Below are 21,459 nucleotides of genomic sequence, written 5' to 3'. Positions count from 1 at the left end.
TTGTTGTTTTTTCTGGTATGTTATATGAACGTGTTCATCTGAAGCCAGTTCCTCACTTTTTGTTTTGTTAATGCAACACTTTGGCAGGGTTTGTGAGGAAAAGTTATTAATATTTGGGTTGATGTTATTTCAGTATTCTGAGACATTATGTAGTTCTAACTTTTGCCTTACAATTCATTTAGATTTAAGTCCATTGTTACAATTGAAAATGCTTAGTCAAGAATACAGTGAAACTGGAAATCACATAAAATTCTGTAGTATATAGCTACATCAAAATTCTGTATGCCAGTGAGAAATACAATAAAATAAATAAAAAAAAGCTTACAGATGTACCAGAAAATTTTAAATTAAATTATAAATTTTCAATGGCTCTGTAGTTTTATATGAATGTATTTTATTTTCTTTGTCTTTTTATTCATGTGAAAATTTATGTATTTTTAAACCTATGTTGTTTTAATATGTTTTTTCTGGAAATTAATTGCTCACTAAAAATTACTAACAAAATCTAATTTTACTCAAAACAAATTGATTCAATAATGTATGAACTAAACCTATGTAATACATAAAACTAACTTATTTAAAGAAGGGAATTAGAGATCCTATACTTGATAAATGAAACCAGTATCAATATATTAATATTTTTATTTCTTTTCTTAAATCTAAACCCTTTTCAATGTACTAGTTGTTTTTTTTGTCACTTCATCAACCTGTCTGTGCTATTTAGGTTAAAAAACTCATGAAAATACAAAATTAATGTTTTTTTTTTTTCCTAACAAGACTCTCAGGAAAAGGTTTATGGGTTTGACATTACATTAAATACTCAAAACAATGCTAATAGACTAAGCAATTATCAACTTTTAACCTTACTGATGGAAATAGTATTTACAGTTTTGGGATGGCAAGAGTTCCTTAGAATTAATTTAAAAAAAAACCTGACTTAGGGTTTATTCAGATTTCATCAGTTTTCCTACTAATGTGTTTTTTTCCTGTTCCAGGAGCCAAGCCAAGACACCTCATTGCATTTACATTTTATTTTAGTCGTTTCTATTGTTCCCATATTTTATAATAATTGCTAAGCAGCAGAAATCCTGACCATTGTGTGTGTGTGTGTGTGTGTGTGTGTGTGTGTGTGTGCGCGCGCGCGCGCTTGGATATCTATTTTCCTCTTCTATGGCAGAATGGTAAAAGTTATCTTTTGGGATTTATGGGATTTGGAATCAAAGTGATCTGAATTATTTTAAAGTGACCTGAATTTTAATCCCAATTTTGCTACTTAATGTTGAGGCATTGATTAACTCACCTATGCTCTCTAAATTTAAGTTTCTTCATCTGGAAAATAGAAATAAAATGATAATAATACCGGTCTCAGTGAGTTTTAAGGACTAAATATGAATATACAATGAACTGTGGTAGTGATTGTTGCTATTATTATTACTTATTGTCTTGTTAAGATACTAAAGGAAAGAGAATTATCTAGAGAACAGATTGTCAAGGATGATTTTTAAAAATAGGGGTGGGGGAATGGCACAGAAAAGCTACAACTTGAAAAATCAACTCTGAAATAATCAAGAATCAATTGCATGGTAAAATTAAGAAGATTTTCTATTTCTTGCCAGCATATTTATATCAAAGCGTGTAACATGGGGCCTGTTTTGTTACTTGGCATGTTCCGGGCCATTTGTAAAGAAAATGTTCAGCAGCTGTTGCTCTGGGAGGCAGATGGATGGATGACATTTATGAATTGTATTTTTCTGATGGAGAAACTGAGGTACCAAGTGATTAATTGTTTTTCCCAACCTTCCACATCCACGAAACATCAAATTTGAAATTCCAGTTCATGAATATCTTCTGCCTTCCAGCTATGCGCTGCAGAAAGGAGTTACCAGTGGATGAGATGGGAAATGTGGTGGGGCTTGTTCTCAGGGAGGCCAGCTGAAGAGTGGGGCTCTTGTGTTTGGTACAGATGGCCAACTGGTAGTGCTTACCAGGACTTCCCTCCCCTGCAGCCCCCACCCTCAAGTGACAGCTTTTTGCATCTTCTTGTCTAATTAAACTACCAACAGAGAATGCCAGTTATCTGCTTGTGTGACACCTCTGAATATTAAGTAGCTTTTGTAATTAATTATTTTTTGAAAGACTTGATCCTCCGTAATTAAATAAATCTTTGAGAATTAATAATAGGTTAGCACAGTATATGGACTGAAAAACATCATGAGTGACAACTTGGCTGTGAGGGAAGAATTTTGCATCCAATATAGTGTCTCTATTGATCAATCTTTGAGGCTCTGAATGCTCCCAATACTAACATCACAATGTTTTTTCTTTCTCTATATTCCTGTGCACCCAAGTGGAACCAATAGTTCTGCACAGGGTAAGATATAAAAATGCAGATTAGCTTAAATAACTTACTGCCCAACAGGGCAGTCTGTGTAGTATAGGAGAATATGCCATAAGCAGCTGTCTGGCTCATGTCACCCTTAGAGCTGTGACCGTGATGCTGTTCAGTAACTTTTGCGTCTTTTTGTGCTGGCAGTGACATGGAGACCAGATAATGGATGCTGGCAAGATCTGCAAATCAAAGCCGTGGAAAGGGTGCCATTAGTCAGGTGGTTATGTTCTCTGAAGAGCATGTGGGGTTTTGCAGACAGGGCTGGCTCACCCCAGAGGACAGTCTAGTATGTCACCACTAGTAGATCTAGATGGGGAGCCTGCTTTTTTTTTTTTTTGCTTTGGTGGGGTCAGACAGCTGGGAAAGCAGAATAGACCTGCTTCTGCAGGGATATTCTGTCTCCAGGACCTGGCATCATGTGATTCGGTTTGTTTGATGAAGCTGTTTAATGTTAATCTTTAGGGGTCCAGGCTATTTGCTACTGAAATTGTATAGCACAAATGTTTAACCAGAAGCAGTGTGGTGGAAGGGACTGTTGAGTGGAGTTAGGTGAGCCAAAGTGGAAAATGGGTTATACCCAAGTATACATTTACAGACGATTTCCTATCTGTTCCCTTCACCTTGTCCCCTTCTCTTTCCTCCTTCCTGCTTTCCCAATCCCCGTCTTTCCCCTTGTCTATGTGTCCTGAGTTTGTGTTCTTGTTTGGTTGGCATCAGTATTGTCTTGCTTAGATTTTATCTTTGAGAGTAACGGGAGTAGCATTATAGAATATTAGATGTAGATGATGTCTTGGGAGTTCTGGACAAGCCATGGAGACTCTTACAGATTCTGAAAAGATTCCAGGGTTCCTCCCAGGGGTTTGACTTTTTGCTAGATACACTCAGAGAACCTGTGCAAATGCAAATCAGCAGGAACCCAGGGAGTTCTTACCAGCCTAAGGTAGGCAGGATAGCCTAGGGATGAAGATCATAGCTGACCAAGTTAGACAGTGGGGGCGATCCCAGCTCCACCATCCTGTTTTGTTTTCCTAAGTAAATTACTCAGCTAGAGCTGAATTCTAGTTGTAAAATGAGGTGATAACAGGTATTCCACACAGTACTGATGTTTACAATAGCAAAACCATGAAACCAATCTAAGTGTCCAACAGTTGGTTGGATAAAAAAAAATATGTTGTGTGTGTGTGTATATATATATGTGTATACCATGGAATACTACACAACCACAAAAAAGAATGAAATCATGTCCTTTGCGGCAATATGGATGGAGCCGGAGGCCATTATCCTGGTGAACTAATACAGAAGCAGAAAATCACATATCATATGTTTTCACTTACAAGTGGGAACTAAATAGGGGGTGCACATGAACATAAAGGTGGGGAAAGTAGACTCTGAGGACTCCAAGGAGGGTAGAGTGGGAGGAAGGTAAGGGTTGAAAAATTACCTACTGGGTACAATGTTCAATACTGGGGTGATGGGTACACTAAGAACCCAACCCCCATCATTACACAGGTAATACCCATGTAACAAACGCATGTGCCCCCGGAATCTAAAATTAAAACAAAACAAAACAAAACACAAACCTAGGAGTGCTATCTGGCTCAGAAACTTAGGTGTAAGGATAATGGTTCTCATGATAATTATCATTGTAATAATTAATATACATTGAATGATGTGTACTCTATATATCTTGTCTTTTGACATTGTAGTTAATTTTGAATAAGTACTATATCTGTATGGCTTAAAGTTTAAAAATTATAAGAGATATTTAGTAAAAATTTCCTTCCTTCCATCTACTGAGTTACCATCTCCCAGAGAAATAAATAATGACTGCTTTTCATTTCCTGTATAATCTCCCAGGGATGTTTTACACATAAACAAGACAATATGAATATATATACATATATACATCTAGAGAGAATATATCTTTTCCCCCTGCTTCATGGCACAAATAGTAACACGTTCTACATTGTTCTTCACTTCGTGCTTTGTCTTTAGTTAATCCTCACAGCAGTCCTACATGGAATAGCTGTTATTACCTCATTTCACAATTAGAATTCAGCTCTAACTGAGTAATTTGCTCAGGGCAACATAGCAGGATGTTGGAGCTGGGATCACCCCTGCTGTCTAACTTGATCAGCTACTATCTTCATCACTGGGCGATCCTGCCTTGCTCAGACTGGTACGGGCTCCCCAGGGTTCCTCCTGATTTGTACAAGTTTTCCAGGGAACCCCATGTGGTACTGATTCTAACCACAGACTCCAGCCAGTAGTTAGGAGTGGCAAGACTCATTCAGCTCTGCACCAGTTGGCAATTTTTCCCATGAAGTAATGATTTTTAAATCATTACTTCATGGGATTTACAGTCAAATACACACATAACACATAAAATTTACCATTTTAACCAAGTTGAAGTGTGCAGTTTAGTGTTAAGTACATTCCCATTGCTGTGAAGCCTATCTCCAGAACCCTTTTCATTTTGTCACACTGAATTTCTATACTCATTAAACAACTGTCCATTCTCCCCTTCATCAGCTGCTGGTCAACACCCTTCCACTCTGTGTCGCTAAGAATTTGACTACACTAGGTACTTCCTATAAGTGGAATAACACTGTATTGTTTTTTTGTGTCTGGCTTATATCCCTAAGTGTAATGTCCTCCAGGTTCGTCCATGTTGTAGAATGCGTGAAGTTTTTCCTTTTAAAAGCTGAGTAAGATTGCAGTGTATATACCACTTTTTGTTCATCCATTCACCCATTGATGTACACTTGGGTAGATTCCACCTTTTGACTTTTGTGAATAATGCTGCTGTGAACATGGGTGTACTAATATCTGTTCGGGTTCCTGCCTTCAATTCTTTTGGGTTATATACCCAGAAGGGGAATTTCTAGACAGGTGACAATTCCATTTTCAATTTTTGGAGGAACTTACCATACTGTTTCCACAGTGCCCACACTGGTTACATTCCATCAGTGCCTAAGGGTTCCAACTTCTCCACATCCTTGCTTACACTGTTATTATTGTTTTTAATAGCAGTCATCTTAATGGGCGTGAGGTGGCATTTTTTATAGCATGCCATTAAACATATTTCTTAATTCTTGTATTGGGCACACCTGCCATAGAATTCAGAGTTGTTTTCACCTCAGACCCTCCCCGCTACTTTTCTTTTTGTAGAGATAGGATCTCACCATGTTGCCCAGGCTGGTCTCAAACTCCTGGGGTATAGCAGTTCTCTTGTCTCAGCCTCCCAAAGGCCTGGGATTATAGGTGTGAGCCACTGCACCTGGCCAGGCTCCCTCCTGAAGGCGGGGAAAGGGCCTGTGGAGGAACATCCAGCTCAAGGCCTGGCGAGGCTGGCAGCTCAGCCCAGCACACCTGCTCAGACCCCTCCACCCACCTGGGGCCCTTGGTGGGCTCACTGTGACTTAGTGTTGCTACATCTTTTGCTTGTTATTTCCCAGCAGAAAGGCTTTCCTGACCTTTGCCAAAAAGAGAGGATGGGCTTCCAAATGCAGAGGAGCCATTTCCATCTCATAGGTAACTCACATTCTCCATCTTTCCTGGATGATTGCTTGCTTTGTTAAATTTTTCATTCAATAAGCCAAGTCATCATGAGATATGTCCACACTCCACTTCACAGTGTCTTTTTTTTTTTTTTTAAGATGAGTCTTGCTGTTGTCACCCAGGCTGGAGTGCAATGGCGCCATCTTGGCTCACTGCAACCTTCGCCTCCCTAGTTCTAGCAATTCTCCTGCCTCAGCCTCCTGAGTAGCTGAGATTACAGGTGCCTACCACCACGCCTGGCTAATTTTTGTATTTTTAGTAGAGACGGGGTCTCACCATGTTGGCCAGGCTGGTCTCAAAGTCCTGACCTCAGGTGATCCACCCACTTTAGCCTCCCAAAGTGCTGGGATAACAGGCGTGAGCCACCGTGCCTGGCCCACAGTGTCGTTTTTAAAAATCCTCCCTGAAAGAAGATGGCAATATTTTTCTCCGCAGTGTAGTGCTGCAGGGTGTATCATGTGTTATGCAGACTCCCCAGGCCAGTGACTCAGTTGGACCATTTATTTATTTTTTTTAAATTTATTTTATATTTCAATAGGTTTTTAGGGAGCAACTGGTGTTTGGTTATGTGAATAACTTCTTTAGTGATGATTTCTGAGATTTTGGTGCATCCATCATCTGAACAGTATACACTGTACCCAATATGTCATTTTTATCCCTCACCCTCTTCTCACCCTTTCCCCTGAGTCCCCAAAGTCCACTGTATCATTCTTATGCCTTCGTGTCCTCATAGCTTAGCTTCCTCTTATGAGTGAGAACATACAACGTTTGGTTTTCCTTCCTGAGTTACTTCACTTTGAATAATAGTCTCCAATTCCATCAGGTTGCTGTGAATGCCATTATTTTATTCCTTTTTATGGCTGAGTAGTATTTCATGGTGTATATACACACACACAAACATATATATATATGTATATATACATACACATATACCACATTTTCTTTATCAACTCATTGATTAATGGGCATTTGGGCTGGTTCTGTGGTTTTGCATTTGCAAATTGTGCTGCTAGAAACATGCATGTGCAAGTATCTTTTTCATATAATGATTTCTTTTCCTCTGGGTAGATAGCCAATAGTGGGATTGCTGCATCAAATAGTAGATCTACTTTTGGTTCTTTAAGGAATCTCCACACTGTTTTCCATAACAGTTGTACTAGCTTACATTCCCACCAGTAGTGCAAAAGTGTTCTCTTTTTACTGCATCCATGCCGTCAGTCAGGCAATTGAAATGAGCCATTTTTTCTCATCTCTGGAAATGTTTCTTGGATATGAGTAGGTGGCTTGAATCACTTAGGGACCAAGCATGGCCTACGCTCAGTACCACAGTGAGGTATTTGTCTGTATTGCAAGCCTTCGCCTCTACATCTCCTCCAAGGCTAGTGGTCACTAGGAAGAAGGCGGAGCACCTTAGTGTGTAGTGCAATTTGTTCTCAACCTATCTCCTGTATGTCCCTGAATATGGCCATTAAAAATATATGACAATATAGAGATACATTTTGATAAGAGGGAGTGAAAAGAGAAAACATTCCCTTTGAGTTAAGGTGAACAGAATCTAGGCACTGACACCAACTCCAGAAAACTCAACATCACTATTGCTTTGCCAATTTCATTTGCTACCCAGAGTTCTAACATGTTCAGAATCCTCCTATTTCTCCTTCTCTGCTGTTGACGGTTCTGATTAGTGGAAGCCTTGGACATATCTAACAAATCCAAAAGCCTTTGTTTGTTTTGTGAGATGTTAGATGATCTTAGCAGCCTATTTCCTGAAGTAGCCTGCATTTCCTCTGGATGTTCCTTTAGTTCTTACTGTACTGATAAAGAGCATTATATCATTGTTATTCTCATTGTTATTCTGGCTGTGTCTACCAGACACAGTACAGTTCTGGTAGTACATTCTGGTGATGTACTACCAGAAGTCCTGGCTTTTTCCCCTCAACATGTTCATGGAGACTGTGTCCTCAAAAAGATTTTTTAAAATCCTATTTTCTAATGAGAATAACACTACAATGGAAGACCTGCATATTCCTACCAATTGTCTTAGAATTAAATAAATTGAAGGTATGGTAAATAATATGTCATTAAAACAAAGAAATATCTTTCTATAAATCTTCCTTCGAATGCCCAGACATTCCAAGTGGCTCCACTAATTCAGGTCATATAAAGTAAGCATAAATGTATGGCATGTGTTGTTTATTCAAAGAGCCCCAAATATGCATAGAAAGTATAAATAGAGATGATAAAAGCACATCTCTACAGTATGAGAAATTTGGCTGTATCTAGACCTTTAGGGTTGAAGAAACCTGAGAAAGATCTATCCTGCCTCATGTGATACATAAGGGAAATGAACCCCATAGTATTAAGTCACTTGCTTAAGGTCACCATGCTTACATTAATTAAGATGTAATTAATGCCAGTTTTGCTGACTTTCTTAGAACTTAAGTGTAGTGTGGTGTGCTTATCAGAAGCCCTCTGTTGTGATGTTATTATAGAGTTATTACGGAAGGACTAATTACCCCAGCTGTAGGAGTGTTGGCTGTGGACAGCACCCAGCTGAGTCTCTCTCTGGGACTTGCCCTTGGCTGCAGACGCTTGCTCAACTTGCTGACTCTTTACCCAAGGTCGCTTTCCTATCCCCAAGGCAGCTTGCGTCTAATGACTAGGGTGTCTGGTTGATGCAGCGGTATAAAGGCCTGGTCCCTTCAGCCTTAACAGGAACAACTCTGAAGAGTCAGTAGGAGTAGCTGAAGCCATTGTCGTCCCTGCATTGTGACCCAACTCCTTCCTCTTCCCAATGCTGGTTTCCTCCCTCCCCTCCAGTCACTGATCTTGAAAGCACTGCCTAATAAATGTCCTGCATGCAATTTCCATGCTTCTCAGGGAGCTGAAATGGGGCATTAGACAAACTTTTGAAGGATATTTTAGATCAATCGTTCTTTTAAAAGATTGTACCAAGAAGTTTGAACTGATATCTTAAACTCTGTAAGTTTTCTTGGGGAGTGAACATCTATTGAGAGCGGTAAGTTAACTCAAATTTAAATATATATATGTATATAAATATGTATGTATTATATATAACATATTATATATATTTTATTATTGTTATTATTTCTTTTTAGAGACAGGGTCCTGCTCTGCCACCCAGGCTGGACTGCAGCGGCTCGATTGTAGCTCTCTGCAGCCTCCAACTCCTGGGCTCAAGCAATCCTCCTGCTTCAGCCTCCCCAGTCACTAGGACTACAGGTATGCACCACCACACTCAGCTAATTTTATTTTTTTCATAGAGACAGGGTCTCCCTATATTGCACAGGGTGGTCTCAAACTCCTGGCCTCAAGAGATCCTCCTGTCTTGGCCTCCCAAAGCACTGGGATTACAGATATAGGCCACTGCATCCAGCGTATAATATATTATATACAACATATATTACCTACGAATTTATATGCACACATATTTCTAGTAATGCTGCAATATCTCAATAAGAACTTTAATTGGAACAATTTGGAAAAGATGTATTCTCTTAACTTACTAGTTTTTTTTTTTGCATTCTTTCCTTTCCTTAAGCAACAAATTCATAGTTATCAAAGAAAGAAGAAAGCTCCCTGGGCTTTGTGTTTGGGAAGAAGGGCAGGATGATTGGTGGGAATAAGGAGATGGACGATATTTATGAGCTGGTCTTGTAAAAATTAAATCTGAGGATTAAAAAAAATACAGAAAATAAATATTTGTGGATACTATTATCTGGAATTAATATTTATTTTTAAACTGTTATATTTGATCTTTAAACATATGAAACAAGATATTACAGACACAATACTTAAGATTTTCTCTTAACAACCATGTGGAGCCCTTGTCCTGTCTGCCCCCAGAGCTTGGCTGAATCACTGGCCAGCACAGCAGCAGATCCTTGACACCAAGAACACTGATGGGTAAATGTGGACAGGAGCCAAGGCTGGGGGTTTACTGTTTAGCATCAAATGAGCAGAGTGATGAAATCAGTGTTGAAAGCAGAACACACCTTCCCTGTTTATGGACATTCAATAATAATGGAGTTAGGAAGGTACAAATTGAATTCCAGACAATGAAACTTCAGTGAACAAACCCTTTGGGAAAATAGTTCTTTTATGACACTGCCAGTAACATTTTTAAAGTCTTCAAAATTTGCAGGCATTGCTTGGCTTGTGTAAAGGGGTTTGGAGTTCATAATGAATTCATAAATAACTCCTCACATCCCCAAGTAAATTTCTCCTCCTCCTTCCCTTTTCCAGTAAACTCACTGCTGAGTCACATGAGCCAGAAACCTGGGACTCTTCCTAGAATTCTTCTCTGGCATGCCCGATTGATTAAGCCTCTAAAGAGTTGTTCAAATCCACTTCTTCCTCTTTATGCTCGCTTCTGTCCCTATTTCGACCCTCATCAGTTCTGGATTGTTGTATTGCAGAAGCTTCCAGATGGCCTTGATACTTTGGATCTCACTCCCCTGCCACCTACCCCACCCCACCTTACATGCAGGATTTACACCACCACCATAGGTGCTTCCCAAATTGCAAATCTGGCAGAGCATACATTAAACAAAAAAACTCCTTGGCAGTTTTCCACTGCTCATAAATTAAATCCAAGACCCCCAGGGAGAGCTCCAGCCCTCTGCCTTCTGGCCTCTGCCTGGTCTTCAGCTTCATGCACCAAGTCTCCAGGTTCATAATTTATATTCCTGTAATGCTGAACTGATTGTATACCCCCCACCCCCAAATATTTCACAGCTCCATGCCTTTCATCAGGCTTCTTTTTTTGTCTTGTAATATAACCCTGGATTTGACCACTTCAGTTGGCTAGCTCATGCTTCAAGACTCAATGCTGTTGATTAAGGAAATCTTCCCTCATCTCTTTCAGTGGGGCTGTCTATCCGTTTTTATGTCTGTCCCTCCTACTGTAATGTAAGCTCCAAATCTTATTAAACATCACAGCATCAAAAACAGTACCTACACTTAGTTGTGCTTATAAGTGTTCATTGAGTGCCAGGTGAGGGCGGCTGGGAGAGAGGTTGAATTACTCTTCAGAAACCAGGAGTGTGGCCAGATCTAAGCAGCATGTGAACTCCCTGTTGCTGGATGGAGCATCAGTGAGACAAGGGGGACGTGCCCAACACAGGCATGAACAGAAGCCTTTGCCTTACCTGTAGTGGTCTCCTCTCCAAGAAGGAGGTGGAGGCCTGGGCTCCAGGTATGTTGGAGTATTTGCTGAATCTCTGAGAGACTCTTGGGATCACATGGGCTAGATCGTTAGGTAGTACGGACTTCATGTCATAGGGCAAGTGGCAGGGAAGGGTGAAGGTGGTAGATGTCATTGAGCACTGCTGGAGTACAAAAGAGCAGTAGAAAATTTTGCATGGAAAGGGACTGGTCAGATGACATGTTCCTCCCTTTTTTATCTTTTTCTACTTCTTTTCTCCTTTTCCCTTTATATTATTCTTTTGCTTCATCTTCCCCTTTTCCTTTAGTTTTTGCAGACATACTACATTTTGTATTCCAAATAACCTTTTGATAGTAGTGGTATATAAAAGGCGTAGAGAACATCTGTAGAAGTGCAAAATAAGTTTGGGCTCAAACGGAAGTTTGAAATGGAAATGATGAAAAATAAAGTAGTTCATTCAAAGTTTGGCATCACCAGCTTTAAAATCAACTATAAATTAAGCACTGCATTACACAAGGTACATTGTCTTGATGCATAAATCCAGTGTTAGTCTCACTGCTAAAACAAAGTACAAGTTCAAGATGATGGGTTGTGAACCCAAATGGGAAAATATGTGGGGTTAGGTGATATGGTACAATGCTTGATTTCTCTTAGCACCTGTCCATCGTATATAAGGTATTGACTGTCTTTGGTCACTTGTGGATCATGATTTGCATAAAATAGTTATGACTTTTTGTCAATGGCTTGAGATGCTAAAGATGTATGCTAGACTTCAGAGCATTTATATCGCAGATAAAACCACCAGTGACAGGACCACATCAGAATTTCTGATGAAATTGAATTTATGGTGTTTTTTGCATTTTCTGTCTTTAGTTTAAAATATGTCCAAAGGCCAGGATATCATTTCAGACTCTTTTCACAGTATGGTCTTTTGACCTGCATGAGAATAACCTGAAATGCTGTTTTGATCCCCGGACCCCACCTCAGAGCTACAAGATCGGAATAGCAGGGAGCAGGTCTGGGCTCTGTGGTTTGTTTGAAAGCCATCAGGGCCCGTTTTCCGAGGCATGCTCACTCTTCTGATTGTGCATTATGAAAGCGATGGCTGGTATCAGAGTAGCATGGACTGAAGTGATGAAACATACTGTAAACTCCAAATGATATTGGATGGAAGATATAGTTTGCTGCCACAAATGACTGAATTGGAGTTAGAAACTATAAATGTGGTACTCTTTGTGCCAGACAAATGGCAAAGCTAGCGAACTTCAAGGAGGCTGACTTAGTGGTGGGGAAGGGCTCCCGGGTGGCCATGGGAAACTCTTAACGTGGTGAGACGACCTAGGAGGTCATGGGTCTTAACCACTGCCAGAGGGTCTTAACCACAATTGTATTTGGCTGCCTGACTCATGCACGGGAGGTTTTTTTCTGAGCATAGTCCTGATCTTGAACAAAACCACGCAGGGAAGTGGGCTGTTTTGTAGGCTGTGAATTGCATCTGAGCCACAGCCAATTTCATCTGCTGCTCTGTACATACAGCTCCTGGGCCTTCAGCTAGCCAGCCCTTCTGCCACTGTGGTGAGGCAAGACTGCAGTAAAACTGCAATGCCAGATGCATATGCAGTCGGCCCCTTTTCCTTGGTCCGTGAAACAGAAAGTCATATTGTGATCCCTTTCCATGGCTTTGAACCCATTTGGTGGTATCTCAGAAGCATTTAAACACATTTTCCTGCTCTGATCCATTCCTTTTTCTGACAACTTGAACAGCGCTATACCTATTATATGACTCCTGTTTCTAGCAACATAATTCCTAATAAAGTATATCAGCGAAAAGGCACCCTCTATTTTATTTAATAGAAGCATTACTGTTCATGATATACTCACATGACATCTTAGAAAAAGATATTAGATTTATTCCAAAAATTTTTCAGGTTACTCAAGCCTTGGGAGTATGTGAACACTCACTACTAACTTAGAAGCTGTTGCTTCTCCATTGCGCTGTCCAGCTTCATCATGAGCAGATTGAGAGGGTTATGGCTCACTTGTTTAAGCTCTGGATGTTTCTTTCTGGCTATAAGAGAAAACATTCAGGCGCCCTGAGGTCTTGGACACGCCACCATCCTGACCTCATAGAAAGCCTAGCAGCTCTGCTTCTGTGCCAATCAAAGTGAGAACATTCTTGCAGACTTCCAGATTGTGGTGCTTCCATACACTTCTAGGGGATGCAGCCAGGCTGTCCACACTGAGGTGGGAGGGAGGATGGAATAAGGCAGAGAGCAAAGGGCTTCTACTTCAGGGTCTCTGACAGTGTTGCCCACTGGTTCCTGCCTTGCTGAATCTCTCTGATAATTCCGGACTCTGGGCCTTGTCTGTCTAGAGCTATGGCACCAATTAGTGCCTCCCAGCTTACCTGACCTCCCTGGGATGCACTTCTTCTTCTTCTTCTTCTTTTTTTTTGAGACTGAGTCTTGCTCTGTCACCCAGGCTGGAGTGCAGTGGCGCGATCTTCGCTCACTGCAAGCTCCATCTCCCAGGTTCATGCCATTGTCCTGCCTCGGCCTCTGAATAGCTGGGACTACAGGCGCCCGCCACCACGTCCGACTAACTTTTTGTATTTTTAGTAGAGACAGGGTTTCATTGTGTTAGCCAGGATGGTCTCGATCTCCTGACCTCATGATCCATCTGTCTAGGCCTCCCAAAGTGCTGACTTTACAGGCGTGAGCCACCGCACCCGGCCGCACTTCTTTATTAATTTAATTTTTAATTCTATGGGTATATGGTAGCTGTATGTATTTATGGGGTATGAGATGTTTTGATACAGGAATGCAGTGAGTACTAATCACATCATGGAAGACAGAGGATCCATTCCTCCAAGTGTTCATCCTTTGTGTTACCAATAATCCAATTATACTCTTTTAGTTATTTTTAAATGTACAATTAAATTGTTATTGACTACAGTTACCTTGTGCCATCAAGTAGTAGATCTTATTCATTCTTTCTAACTACATTTTTGTACCCATTAGCCATCCCCACTTCCTCTTCACCCGTCCCACTCCCCTTCCCAGCCTCTGGTAACTGTGCTTCTACTCTCTGTCTCCATGGGTTCAGTTGTTTTGAGTTTTAGATCCCACAAATAAGTGTGATGTTTGGCTGTCTGTGCCTGGCTTATTTCATTTAGCATAATGACCTCCAGTTCCATCTCTGTTGTTGCAAATGACTGAATCACGTTCTTTTTATGGCTGAATAGTACTCCATTGTGCGTAAGTACCACATTTTCTTTATCCATTCATCTGTTGATGGACACTTAGTTTGCTTCCAAATCTTGGCTATTGTGAACAGTGCTGCAATAAACATGGGAGTGCAGATATCTCTTTGATATATTGATTTCCTTTCTTTTTAGTATATACCCAGTAGTGGGATTGCTGGATTATATGGTAGCTCTATTTTTAGTTTTTTGAGGAATCTCCATGCTGTTCTCTATAGTGGTTGTATTACTTTACATTCCCACCATCAGTGTACGAAGGTTCTCTTTTTTTTCACATTCTCGCCAGCATTCATTATTGCCTGTCTTTTGGATAAAAGCCATTTTGAGTGGGGTGAGATTATATCTCATTGTAGTTTTGATTTACACTTCTCTGACAATCGATGGTGTTAAGCATCTTTCATAGACCTGCTTGCCATTTGTATGTCTTCTTTTGAGAAACATCTATTCAGGTCTTTTGTCCACTTTTAATCCTATTATTAGATTTTTCCCTATTGAGTTGTTTGAGCTTCTTCTTTTTTTTTCTTGCTCTGTTGTCCAGGCTGGAGTGCAATGGTGTGGTGTTGGCTCATTGCAACCTCCGTCTCCCAGGTTCAGGCAATTCTTGTGTCTCAGCCTTCTCAGTAGCTGAGATTCCAAGCATGCATCACTGCGCCCGGGTAATTTTTGTATTATTATTATTATTATTTAAGTAGCAATGGGGTTTCACCATGTTGGCCAGGCTGGTCTTGAACTCCTGACCTCAAGTGATCCACCTGCCTTGGCCTCCCAAAGTGCTGGGATTACAGGCGTGAGCCACCATGGCCGACCTGAACTTCTTATTCATTCTGGTTATTAATTCCTTGTCAGATGGGTAGTTTGCAAATATTTTCTCCCATTCTACGGGTTGTCTTTTCACTTTGTTGACTGTTTCCTTTGCTCATGGGGTGCGCTTTTTATAAGGATGAATCTTGCAGCCTTGTTCACCTGCCCTTGCTTCTCTCATTGGCAGTATCCATCAGATCCCCACCTAGGAAAGCAGGCCTCAGGTACTGACCCCTCCTGACTCTCCAGCTTCTGTTTCCATCAGAACCTAGATCTTACTGAGACCTTGACTTAAGCTCTATGTCAGCAGGCACTATGTTGATTTGCTCACTCTCATATTTCCTGTGTAGTAGCTACTCAATTATTGTTGTTCAAGTGTGGATGAAGCTGTGCACAGACTTTGGAATTTTAGAAAGAAGATCTATATTTTAGGGTTTGGAACCTTGAAGGAAAATCATTTGGATAAAAGAACATGAAAGCTGTGATTCCATTTCTGTTCACAGTAATTCCTGTAGTTCCCTGTAGTTATCAAGAGATATTTCCTACACTCTTTTCAGCTCTTAGGAATATCAAATAAAATAGCTTTGCCATTCCAAAATACTGACTTAATAGCATTATCCCTCCCACAACCTCTGTAATATGAGCTACACACAGAAGGGTAAAAAAACTCTCTAAATCATAGACTTAAGTTGAATAATACTGAGGCTTAAAATCTAGAAGAGGCCACTATAATTGATGATTCTAACTCCAAAATAAACACTTTTATCCCTCTCCCCAACTCAAATGTCATAAGAGCCAACTTTTCCACCTAAAATTTCTTGGTAAACAAGACTGAAGAATGGAACCGATAGTTACATTTTTTAAATCCCAATTCTTATATATTATAAAGTGAAAGGAAAATCACTTATGACCCTGCTGTCTTAACTAAATCGACTTCTTGCCACTATGTTTCTAATATTGGGATGTTAGTGTCTTATCTGAATTAAAGCCCAAGCTGAACTAGCATGGTGCTAATTCATCCTTTTTTATTTTATGTTTTTAACTGATTTAATTTGACTTCTTGTTGGTGGTCACTGCAGCATGGCAAATGAACGGAGGCTGGTATCACTGACAAAGTCTTTCAAGAAATAAGTTAGAAATTTTCTTCCTAAATGAAAGGAACTAGAGAAAGCAAACAGACTCTTAAGACAAAGCCAAACCTGAATAAGAACATATGTTTTTACATCAATTTTAAAGGAGCAGAACGTACCTTAAGATAAGAGGAGCCCAGTGAATCCTTAAGTTGGTCTCTGTATGTGTTTATGTGGGAGAAAGATGGACAGAAAAGAGATTCAACTATCTTTCCTAGGACAGTTTCAAGAAGCAACCGTCTTAGTAGTGATTAGTACTTGTAGGAAGCTGTAAGTTTGCAAATGTTTTCTCATCCGAACAGCTCAGCAATCTTGTGATGTAGTAGGATAAGCAATATCGTTTCCTAACCTCATCTTATACATAAGAAATGGGTGCTCAGGATGTTGTAAATCTTAGCAGTAAGTAAGCGATGGAATTGAGAATCATACATCTTGCTCATTTACACATACCACCTCCTGAAATATTGACTGCCATACTTCTTTGGAGGCCAACCAATCTCATTAGCCATGGATGACCTGAAGACTGGGGTTGGTATGAGATATTTACTTTTCATGCAGTTTTTTGGGGAGTATCTTTTGTTTCTTTTTCTTTTTTTTTTTTTGAGACTGAGTCTCGCTGTATCATCCAGGCCAGAGTGCAGTGGTGTGATCTCGGCTCACTGCAACCTCCGCCTCCCAGGTTCAAGTGATTCTTATGCCTCAGCCTCCTGAGTAGCTTGGATTACAGGTGCCCACCACCACACCCAGCTAATGTTTTTGTATTTTTAGTAGAGACGGGGTTTCACCATATTGACCAGGCTGGTCTCAAACTCCTGACCTCAAGTAATCCGCCAGCCTCGGCCTCCCACACTGCTGGGGTTATAGGCATGAACCACTGCACCCGGCCAACTTTCTTTTTTTTACATGTATTTAGGATGATTGCCCTAACAAAATTGCTTATTTGGTCCAAATTCTGGAATAAACATTGGAATTTTACCTACCTGGAGTTTATTCAAATAAACTATTATCTTACCTGGAGTTTATTCACATAAACTATTATCTTTGATATAAATTATGTTAAACCTACAATAAAGAGAAATTTGAAGGATGTTTAAATTTGGTTTGATTTTCTTTGGATGCTTTGTGTTCTTGGGTTTAAATGGTGACATAATTCACACTGTTCCTGACAGGAAGTAGAACGGAAGTCTCATGGCACTGCCAAAATATGTCGTTTTCCTTTTAAACTCCTTACTCATTTGAATTTTGCTTTTTTTCTGTTGGAGAAAGAGACATTATACTTTATAGCTAATTCTTGGTTATATTTGCCCACAATCCATTACCCACAATTCTGAATTCCAGAAAGCACTGAAAATCCTCATTTTTTCTGTGGTACAAACTTATTTGGTGGAAATACCAGCCCTAAACTAAAATGAGGCTATTTCTGGTTATTCTTTATCTCATTTAATGTGGATATTTATGTGTTTTGCTACAGAAATACTAGTATAAGGTGCTGTTCAAATCCCATTTAGGGTATTACCTAAATATGATTGCACCATAAAATCAAAAAATTCTGAATTCTGAAATGCATCTAGCCCCAAGGTTTTCAGGAAAGAGATTCTAGACTGCTTCTGAAGAAGAAAAGGAAGAATATGTGTGGATAACACAGAACAGTGGAGAAGTGCAGTACGGTAGACTACATTACCTTTCATCCACGAGTGCCTTCCATGGTGGAAAATTACACATCTCTACCCTGTTGGACTCAGATACACCCATATCACTTTCTTTGGCAAATAAATAAGTGGCAGAAGAGATGAGCCACTTTCAGACAAAGTTATAAGAGCCAATGTGTAGCTCTCCATTCTCTCTTTTCCCTCTGCCATGAGCTCAGCAATACTCCAGATGAAGGCGGACCTTCTGGGTCCCCAGTGAAGCCTGACGTGGAGCTCTAGCTGATCTGCACTGGAAATGTGGCAGGAATGAGAAAGAAATCTGTGTTGTTTAAGCCTCCACAATATAACTTAGACCATCTTCACTGGCACATACAAAATCATATGCCCTCTGGGATGGAGGCATCCATTCATGTAACATCTGTGGGCACTGACACAGTTAAGGTGACCAACACAGTCAGTGTCCTCTAGGGGTCTGCAGCCTTGCTACACAGATGAATGGTTAAGAAGGAGATGCCGTATCAGGCCGGACCTGCAACACAGCATTTTTTCCTTCCCAACCCCAGTTCTGGTTTCCATATGTAGGCCCAAGGCCAAATGTCCCCTGACTTTAAGTATCCAAATACATGCTTAGATATTAATACATACATTTTTTTCTTACCTTACTGGATTTAATAAATTACATAAGTAATTATTATCATAAATCAAACATAAAAGTATACATAGAAAAATTATTCTCCCTTCATCTTCTTCTTCCAAAGCCACCCCTAAGGTAACCAATGTTAATTTGTGTACCCTTCCATACCTTTTTCTGTACAAGGCAAATATATATAGATACATAGGGTTACTTTTTCATATTATTCTACTTGGAACATTACTTTGCCAAGGACATCCATCCAATTCAGTTATTGGATCTAATTAGGCTTAATTAAGTCTTTTAATTATTAATAGCTTCCTTTATTGAATGTTTAGGATGTCCGAATTACTCTTATAAAGACTTTACATATATTGAATCCTTGCAGCAACTCTGTGAAGTAGATACTATTATTATAGGCATTTTCAGTTTGAGAATGAAAATTGAATAATTTGTGAGTTATCGAGCTGAGGAAGTGGTAGAGCAAGAAACAGACAGTCTGGCTTTTAATCTCTGAGTTATGTTGCTTCTCTAATTACAATATAATCCATGAATGAAGGGGCAATAATTCGTTCAATCATTTCCCTACTAATTGGAGGTTGAGGTGATTTCCTCTTTTCTTTTCTTTTTTTTTTTTTTTTTTTTGCCACTGTCGATGCTGAAGTAAACCACACTGAAATAAACAATGTCAAAATACATACTGATACCCTTATTTCTGTTGAAAAGAAGACCACATTGATTTCTTCTTGTGCCTAATTTGAGAGAATTCTACCCACTCCGGCAGTCTCAGTCCTGGTTAGGCAAGGGGTCCTGGTTCTCGTAATTCCTACCCCAAGAACCAGTTAGGAATTCTTGTTTCACCAGGTCCTCTGAACACTCTCTCTAGTACAGGGCAGAGTGGAGAACCCTGTTTAAGTCAATGCAGCCTGCATTTAGAATCAGGAGGAAGTGAACTGTAAGGGATTATCTTCTCCTAGATGTGTCAGATGTGATCACACAACATGAATTTATGAAGTGAAGTGAAATATTTGTTTTGATTGTTCACTGATTAAGAATACACTCTAATGCACAATCTTGACAGACATCTAGGGCAGCTACTCTTACTGTAAGAATCTAGGTCAGAGTTGCCCAACTTCTAGTGTGTAGCAGTCTCATTTCATTAACGAATTATGCAAAGAAACCTCACTTGGGTCTGTACAACTGGCAGCTTCATCTTCAGTATTTAATATTACAGAAGCCCCAGCAGTTGTCAATGTTATTGTCCATTGATTTGAATGTTTTCTTCCTTGTTGTTCAGTATAGATTTGGCAAAGTAATTAGGTGGGTACTTAAAAAAATGGACATACCATATTGAAAGTGGACAAATAATTTAATGTTAAAATAATTAACATATTTGTGTCCGAAAAAACTCCACATTTTGAAGATGCTTAAATTGGGGTTTTGCAAAAACCTGAAAATGATTTAAATGGAAATCATTAAAAATCTCTAGAGGTATGTTTTAAAATTTAATCTAGAAGCACTGCAGGGTAGGTATTTATCAACAGATTGCTACAATGTGCTACCGTATGAAAATTGGACAGTGAAACAGACTTGGTTACTTTTAGATAAATTATTCAGTGCAATGCAGAGAACAAAGTCATAGCATAAATTGAGAGATTTTGTATTTGTGTCTGGGAAGTGTATTTTTGTGTTGGATAGGATTTGGGAGTAGATAAGCATGTGTTCTTCTTTAAGTTGTTTTTTTTAGTGTGATGTAGGCTTTAGGATAACCAATAGTCTGTCTCTACTATATGTATTTGAAAAAAATGCATTCAAGATCTTAAAAATTGATTATAAAATGTTTAAGAAATTCTGCTGTCAAAAGCAAAGCATCACAAGATCTCTGTCCTGGAACGCTAGTTTTTTCATTTCTTCCCTCAGCACTCCCTTCCATTCTGTTTGCATATCTATTAATGTAGGGGAAAGGCACAGGACCATTTAGGTATGAAGCCTCATGCAAAGCATTCAGGACGGAGGCCTCAATCAGTTCTTTTACTCTGTTCATGTGAGGGTGGGGAAGGTGACAAATATTTTAACCAATCCACATTATCTTGAGTACCACTATTTTCACTAGCAGAAGCCTGTTTCCACATTCATGGTGCTCATTAAGATGACCCCTACTTTAACCAGAAGAACTCGCTTTCTGAATTTCTTTATTGTAATTAACAAAGGCCAGGTGATGGCCAAGATATGAGTACTCAAAGTACAAGGAGTAGTCCCTCTGGTGTGTGGACTTTTACCCTATTAATGTGGGTTCCTGATTGCGACAACTGACTGTCTTTGAGTAGAAATTAAGCTAACTGATATGGTTTGGCTCTGTGTCCCTACCCAAATCTCATCTTGAATTGTAATCTCCACATGTCAAGGGAGGGCTGGGTGGGAGGTGATTGGATCATGGGGGCCGTTTCCCCCATGCTGTTCTCATGGTAGTGAGGGAGTTCTCACGAGATCTGGTGGTTTTAAAAGTAGCAATTTCCCTTGTGTTCTCTCTGTCTCCTGGAGCCTTGTGAAGAAGGTGTCTGCTCCCTTTTCATCTTCTGCCATGATTGTAAGTTTCCTGAGGCCTCCCCAGCCATGTGGAACTGTGAGTCAATTAAACCTCTTTTCTTTATAAATTACCCAGCCTCAGGTAATATCTGTATAGCAGTATGAAAATGGACTAATACACTTACACATTCTTGTGTTGCATCATCTGCGCTGAAGACTAATTTTAAAGTCTTCTTGAGCCATGATGGTCTTATGCAAGCCCTTAAACTCAGCTGCTCTCCATGTTGTTGCTATCTTTCCATATTCATGCAGATTTTGCCTT

General features: G+C 39.7%; 1 long non-coding RNA gene across 1 annotated transcript in view; it reads right to left on the bottom strand.

The window, feature by feature from the left end:
• The window catches only part of LOC108539348 (uncharacterized), a 30,387-nt gene extending 21,736 nt beyond the window's left edge, over nt 1-8,651 (bottom strand). The window contains exon 1 of the long non-coding RNA XR_001888335.1: nt 8,467-8,651. This is a non-coding gene — a long non-coding RNA (uncharacterized LOC108539348). The remainder of the gene's footprint in view (nt 1-8,466) is intronic.
• Nucleotides 8,652-21,459: the final 12,808 nt, after the last annotated feature.

Source organism: Rhinopithecus bieti, unplaced genomic scaffold, assembly GCF_001698545.2.
Source record: "Rhinopithecus bieti isolate Rb0 unplaced genomic scaffold, ASM169854v2 scaffold_521, whole genome shotgun sequence".
Classification (NCBI taxonomy): domain Eukaryota; kingdom Metazoa; phylum Chordata; class Mammalia; order Primates; family Cercopithecidae; genus Rhinopithecus; species Rhinopithecus bieti.
Note: the sequence above shows the minus strand (reverse complement) of the source record. Positions and strands in the feature narration are given on the sequence as shown.